At 43.6% G+C, this 7,134-nt stretch overlaps 1 long non-coding RNA gene across 1 annotated transcript; it reads right to left on the bottom strand.

Annotated features, from left to right (window-relative positions):
- Positions 1–324: 324 nt before the first annotated feature.
- Positions 325–7,049, bottom strand: LOC116882108. Its single transcript, XR_004385555.1, has 3 exons — positions 6,203–7,049; positions 5,834–5,927; positions 325–394 (listed from the first exon to the last, which is right to left on the bottom strand). It is a non-coding gene; the product is annotated as an uncharacterized LOC116882108 (long non-coding RNA).
- Positions 7,050–7,134: the final 85 nt, after the last annotated feature.

The following is a 7,134-nucleotide window of genomic DNA, read 5'->3' as shown; positions in this document are numbered from 1 at the left end:
TCTGAGGCTTCTAGTTGGCCTTTCCTATTACAACAGCTCTTACTCTACTGGCCAAACAACCAACACGAAGGTTCTGCCAACTGTTAAGCTTTTCCAATCCAGTTATACAGTCTGGAAGTACTCTCAAGCCATCAGGCAGTCCTGAAACAGCAGCGTGTGGGCAGCTGCTCGGCTGGCTCACTACACCGGCATAGATTGGGCCAATAAGAAGACCATGAGTCCAAATGACTACAGACAGCTTATTACATCGGCAGCAAAGCAAGATCATCATGGTGTCAGCTCTCCATGTCCCTAGTCCCGCAGGATGACACTGACTTGGAGGGGCTGGATGACAGACATGAACAGTGGGACTAGAGCAGTGTGGTTCTCAACTCCGGCTACACCTTGGAATTAGCTTTAAAAAAGAAAAAAAAAAAACCTTTTTTCCTGGGCTCCACCCCCAGAGACTGATTTAATTACTCTGTTTCGGAGCCAGGACATGGGTAGTTGTTTTTTTTTTAACTCCCCAAGTGATGTTAATGTACAACCAGGGCTAAGAACCATCGCCTTAAGCAGAGTACAGGCTTGTAACCTACACCCAGGTCTGCTCTTCAGACCTTAAGTATTTCTAACAGGTAACAAAATATTTCATTCTACAAAAGAGAGAGAAATGCAATGGCCCCAGAAGAGGAATTCGACTGACCTAAAGAGAGTGGCCTTTGAGCACTGGCTTCCAAAGTCAAATGACCTGGGTCAGATGACAGACGCTACCACTCAGCAGCCAGGTGATCTTGGGCAACTAACTTAACTTCCCTAACGTGAACATACCTGTCAGTAGGCCTGACATGTCACAGGTCCTCAGTGTAGGTTCATTAACTCTGAATATCAATCTCCAAACTTCATCTGTAAATTGAGGCTAATAATACCTGCCTGCCTGCCCATCTCCTAGAGTTGCCGTGAGACTAAAAATGGGTAACAGCCTTACCGGCCCTTTATAAACATTTAGGTGCTGTACAAATGGAAAGTGGAAACATTTCTTTTATGAAAATGTTAAACATGTATGTCCCTTTTTAAAAAATGTTTCTAAGAATCTTTGTGCCTGTGGTTTCACAGAGTCTTACAACAGCCTTAGAAGTAAACTGGGCAGTAAATTTACTGGTAAGAAAACTGAGACAAGACATTGTTTGATCGCACAAGGTTGTTCAGCAAAAGGAAGACTGGATCTTAGGACCAATAACTCAAGGCAGAGATTCTCTTCACCAGATAACACTCACAAAAGATCTAGTAATAGATCCCCCTCGGGGTGCCTGGGTGGCTCAGTGGGTTAAAGACTCTGCCTTCTGCTCAGGTCACGATCTCAGGGTCCTGCGATCGAGCCCCGCATCGAGCTCTCTGCTCAGCGGAGAGCCTGTTTCTTCCTCTCTCTCTCTCTCTCTGCCTGCCTCTCTGCCTACTTGTGATCTCTGTGTCAAATAAATAAATAAAATATTTTTAAAAAATTGATCCCCTTCAATGAGTAGGTTAGTCATCTGATCAGAGTTCTGTTGGACATGTTGGAACAATTTCTTTTACTTGTCCCTTTCAAAGTAGGATTTGTACCTGAGGAAATCCAATCAATACTCCTCAGTCCTTACTTACATGGTTAGTTTGGTTTTTAGTTTTCCTCCATTTTCTGTTATATTTCAGTAACCATGCTGGTGGCACACTGAGCAAAAGGAAAAGAAACCTTTCCCACCTCGCCACCATCACCCTTGTTTATTACCATGTACCATTCTTCTAATTTCAACACGAAAACCACAGTGGAAATGGCAACACTAAAGACTGATAGCCACAAGATGGCAGAGTTTACCATTTCATTTTTTCTTGCTTACATCATTTATTCACTCATTCATTCAAGAATTATTCTTTGAGTGTCTAAAATGTGCAGAGTGCTTTCTAGGGATCAAAAGGATTATAAAAGAGGTGAACGATGTGATATGGTTCCTGTCCTTCAGAAGCTTGGGGTAAGGGCGGTCTGCGAAGAAGAAAAAACACCTAAGAACATGTAAAAGAAAACACACATTACTGTGTGATTAGAGGCCAAGTAAGCGACACACACTGCCGTATGACTACAGTGAGCCGGAAAGTCTGCCTTGAGGGGAGAAGAACAGAGCTGGGGCTTGAAGGATCAATAGGTAGGTTAGAAAGAAAAACTTAATCCCAAGCAAAAGGACCAGTGTGGATCATGCGACTTGAAGTAAAAATGAGCACAAGTGCCCACGTCAGTGATGAGACTAACCTGGTTATAACAAACGGATATTGGGTAAACAAGATTGAAATAATTGAGATAAATTAGATCTCCATTGATTTTGCTAGAATGATGCCCACCATAAAAGATAAAGGTATCTATTGAGGCTGCCAATATCTATGGCCTTCAGGCAGGCAATTTGGTCACTGGCAATAGGGAGATAAACAAGACAGGCAAGATCTCTTTTCCGGAGCTTACAGTTTTATAGGAGGGACCGTCCAAAAATAATCACACAAAAAACTAATGCAAGTGTAATCAGTGCCAAAGTACAGAGTGTTAGGAGAGTAGATAACCTAAAGGCCTAATCCAGTCTGACAGATCAGAGGTTTCCCCAAGGAAAGATGAGCCAGGCAAAGAAAAGGAAAAAAGCATTTCAGGTCAAGTGAACAGTATATGAAAAGGCTTTAAAACTAGGAGGAGCAGGGTGCCTGGGTGGCTCAGCGGGTTAAGCGTCTGCCTTCGGCTCAGGTCACGATCTCAGGGTCCTGGGATGGAGCCCTGCATCGGGCTCTCTGCTAAGTGGGGAGCCTGCTCCCCACTGCCCCAACTCCGCTTGCCTCTCTGCCCACTTGTGATCTCTGTTAAATAAATAAACAAGACTTTAAAAAAAAACTAGGAGGAGCTTGGCAGAGCAAATAACTAAATGGCAACGGTAGCTAGAGCACAGAGAACTAGGAGGATAATGGCAGAGACCAGGATATGTAAGTCAATAGAGCCTGATGAAGAGAATGTCCTGACAGGCCTAGAAAGCCTACGGTCTTTACACTAAAGCCATGAGAAGTCTGTTTCCTTCTTCATAAAAGAAGGGATAGCAACACCTCACTCACAGGGTAGCTGTTTAGATGAAAGCGCATCACTGCCCTCCCTCATCCCACACCTCCTTATTGAATCTATCATCAAGTCCTATCAGCACCACTTCCAAAAAATCCGTCACCTCCTAAATACGTTTCCATCTCCACAACCATGACCCTGGTCTAAGTCGTCATCTCTAGCCTGGACAATTGCGAACTAGTCCTGACCTCCACCTTTGCTCCCCTCCCATGCATTATTCCTGCAGCAACTCCAGTGATCTTACTAAAATTTAAATTGGCTCACAGTAGGCCTTCGCTTAAAACCTTCCAGGGAGGAGTGCCTGGGTGGCTCAGTGGGTTAAAGCCTCTGCCTTTGGCTCAGGTCATGATCCCAGGGTCCTGGGATCGAGAGCCCTGAATCTCTGCTCAGCAAGGAGCCTGCTTCCTCCTCTCTCTCTGCCTACTTGTGATCTCTGTCAAATAAATAAATAAAATGTTTTAAACAAAAACCTTCCAGGGACTTCTCAGTGCTCTTAGCATAGAGACCACATCCTTAAGACACATGCTAATGCAGTTCCCCTCCCTGAGATGTGCATTTTAGCTCAACTCCCACCTCACTCCTCACCTACTTCTTTCCAACTCACCCTTACATCTTTACTTCTCTTCTTCAGGGAAGCCTTTCCTGATCCCAAGCCACCACCTATTTCACATTCTTTTCTTATTTGCCCACTGGGAACCATGTTATTTCTCTTCTGATCTCTTATCTCTGTAATTACACACTCATCAGAGCGATTGTTTAATGTCTGTTTCTGCCACTAAACTATAAACATGAGAAAGTAAGAAACACATATTTTTTGCTTACTTTTGGATCACCAGAACCTTGCCCAATCTTTGACATATAGGAAGCACTCAATGAATACTTGTTCATTAAATGAGGGAGGTGTTAGCTACTGCTACAAATAATACAATACTAACAATAATTGTTATTTAGGAGCCCCTGGGTGGCTCAGTTGTTAGGCGTCTGCCTTTGGCTCAGGTCCTGATCACAGGGTCCTGGGATCGAGCCCCACATCAGGCTCTCCGCTCGGCGGGAAACCTGCTTCTCCCTCTCCCACTCCCCCTTGCTTGGGTTCCCTCTCTCGCTCTCTGTCAAATAAATAAATGAAAATCTTTAAAAACAAAACAGATTATTTATTATTATTTTATTGTTATAAATGTGCCATTTCATTGTTATCCACAGGAACCAGCAAAATATTAGCACAGACCATGTTGCTGGTCAGTAAATACCCTACCACCTTTTACCAGAGCCCCTATTTCTATATTTAGCTCAATTATTATGTTCTAACTATAGCTACAACCCAGCATGGTTATGAGACTTTGAAGTCAGACTTGGCCTAAACCCTCATTCTGCTACTATCTTTGTGACTTCGAACAAGGTGGCCTTTCTGGGATAGATTTTGTTTTCAAACTCATGAGGCTTTCATGAGATCATGCATGGAAAGTGCTTAGTACAGAGTCTGGAATATAACATGCCTCAATAACATACTGTTACCTCATACAGATTGTTGATTAATCTGAACAAGTACCTATTAAAATGTACAGCAAGGGGCACCTGGGTGGCTCAGTGGGTTAAGCCTCCGGCTTCAGCTCAGGTCATGATCCCAGGGTCCTGGGATCGAGTCCCGCATCGGGCTCTCTGCTCAGCGGGGAGCCTGCTTCCCCCTCTCTCTCTGCTGCCTCTCTGCCTACTTGTGATCTCTCTGTGTCAAATAAATAAATAAAATCTTAAAAAATAAATAAAAAATAAAATGTACAGCAAAAACAGAATACCAAAGGATCTGTGACAGCATGCTATCTCCGCCTGCTGGGGGAAAATCTCCCTCAGGATATATGAACTTGATGGAATCTTCCTGTAATCTTGAGAAATAAAGGGAACTTTGAAAGAGGCAAGGAAGGCTACAGAAGGTAAAGTTGGGGGCCTCTGAGAATTCAAATGTACTATTTACCTTATGTGCTGCTAAGTCATCTGGAATGCAAAAAAACAATGGGTTAGGCCCCAAAGGGTTGGCTTCCTAAGTAGTAGCAAAAGTCTGAGGATACTGATCTAACATTCATATTTGACCTTATCTGTTCTTTGTACCATCACGTCCCTGATTTGCCAAAACTGATTACCTCAAGGAAACAACTGTCCATGTCCTTCGTTTGGGGAACTTAGCTAATAACCAATTTTCCTCCACTCAAATGTTATCTAATAGCCTTATTAAGTCATTGCTGCTCCTTTGGATAGATACCTTGAAAAAAGGGATCTTGGGGTAGGAAAAGTCTTCATGGTCAAAGGACTGAATCTCAAATGGTAGAATCTAAGAAAATAAGACGTGCGATGCAGGAAATGGACTCAGGAGGAGCACATGGCCCTGTGTGCTTCCTATCAGGCAACGGTTAGGAGCAGCTGTCTGCAATTAGATGGATGAGATTTCAAATCCAATTTCAAATCCTAGATCTGCAACATACAAGCCGGGTGATCCAGGTAAGTTAATTAAGTCTATGTCCTCAACTGTAAAATGGGGATAATAAGGATCTATCTTAGCAGGTTGTTAGAAAGATTAAATGAGATGACACAAAGTCATCCAAGAAGAGTCTGGTAGAATTTGAGTGCTCACATATTTTTATTATTTAATCATATCTGGTAATTAAATCGAAGCAGCCATGGCTTGTTCTTTTCTAGAACCATAATGGGCTCCTCCTAGAGAGCACTGGGGCCCATGTGGTTATCCACCCTACTTGTATTTCAGGCACGGGATGGATGGAGCAGCAATGAGGGGAAGCGGAAACGCAGACCTCTGGCCACTGGTCCCATTTGATGAGTAATACTGCATGGAGGACAGAAAAGGGGAAACTTAGATGAAACTCGTACCCCCCCCCCAATAAAAAATAAAAGGACAACTCAGTATAATTATGCCCAGATATCTGCTGGGAGAAGTTTGCAAACTAATTTTTACATAAAGGCCACCAGGCCAATTAACATCCTGAGTGCTTAAAGGAGTGGGATAGTGGGAAGAGGGTAACTGGCGAGAGTTTTGCTCTCTCCCAACCCCCACAATAACTACACTTAAAGCTCCAGACACCACCTCCCTTCCCAGCAAACCTCAGTTTTTCAGACCCCGTCAGTCTGTTCCCAGAAACCTCAGGTGGTTTCAGCTTCCATTGACCTTAAAAAACAAAAGAGCCATTATTTTACCAGCAAAATGAGTTTATTGAGGAAGAGCAAAGGAATTGTAATTCAGAACAAGCAAACTGTGGCAACCCAGAAAACAGAGGAGAGGGGCTTGCTTTCCCAGGGGAAAAGAGGAAGCTTGGAGGGACTGTTTCATTGAGCTCTCACTGACTGGGCTGTTACTGGGCAAGGAGAAATTCATCCTTCTTCAGGCTGGGATACCAAAAGCAAGCTGCTTCCTGCTGGGAATTGTGGGATAATGCTTCTTCCAGCAAGAGGTAATGCATGAGAGCTCCCCCTTCAGGGCTTCCTGACTCCATTTTAAATAAAGTCTCCTTTATTTTCACATCTCCCCCTTTTGATCAAGGTCTTTCTCAAAAGCACTGCTAATCAAAAGTCAGGATTGTGTTGTGGTGGGTTTTTTTTTTCATATTTAGTGTATTCAGACCTTGGTGTCAGAAAAGATCTTTCCTGGTGGTCATGTCCCACATGAGAGGGAAAGTGCGTAGAATGGAAACCGGTGAAGTCACATTTGAGTAACAGGGAAGAGTAGGAGGGAGAACTGTCAGGCATTTCCCGTCTGAGATAAATGGTGAAGATCATCTCAAAGTGCTGAGCTAGCATCACCCTACTGGGCACGTTATTTCTACGAAGGTTTGAGAGGCAATAGGTATAAGGCTTAAAACTGATTATAAAGGTGTGCCTGGGTGCCTTCATCAGTTGAGAGTCTGACTCTTGATCTCAGGGTTGTAAGTTTGAACCCCACACTGGGTGTAGAGATTATTTAAAAATAAAATCTTCGGGACGCCTGGGTGGCTCAGTTGGTTAAGCGGCTGCCTTCGGCCCAGCGTCCTGGGATCGAG

The sequence above is a fragment of the Lontra canadensis genome, unplaced genomic scaffold (assembly GCF_010015895.1).
Source record: "Lontra canadensis isolate GAN:19392208 unplaced genomic scaffold, GSC_riverotter_1.0 scaffold81, whole genome shotgun sequence".
Taxonomy (NCBI): Eukaryota; Metazoa; Chordata; class Mammalia; order Carnivora; family Mustelidae; genus Lontra; species Lontra canadensis.
This window is presented reverse-complemented; position numbering and strand designations above follow the sequence as displayed.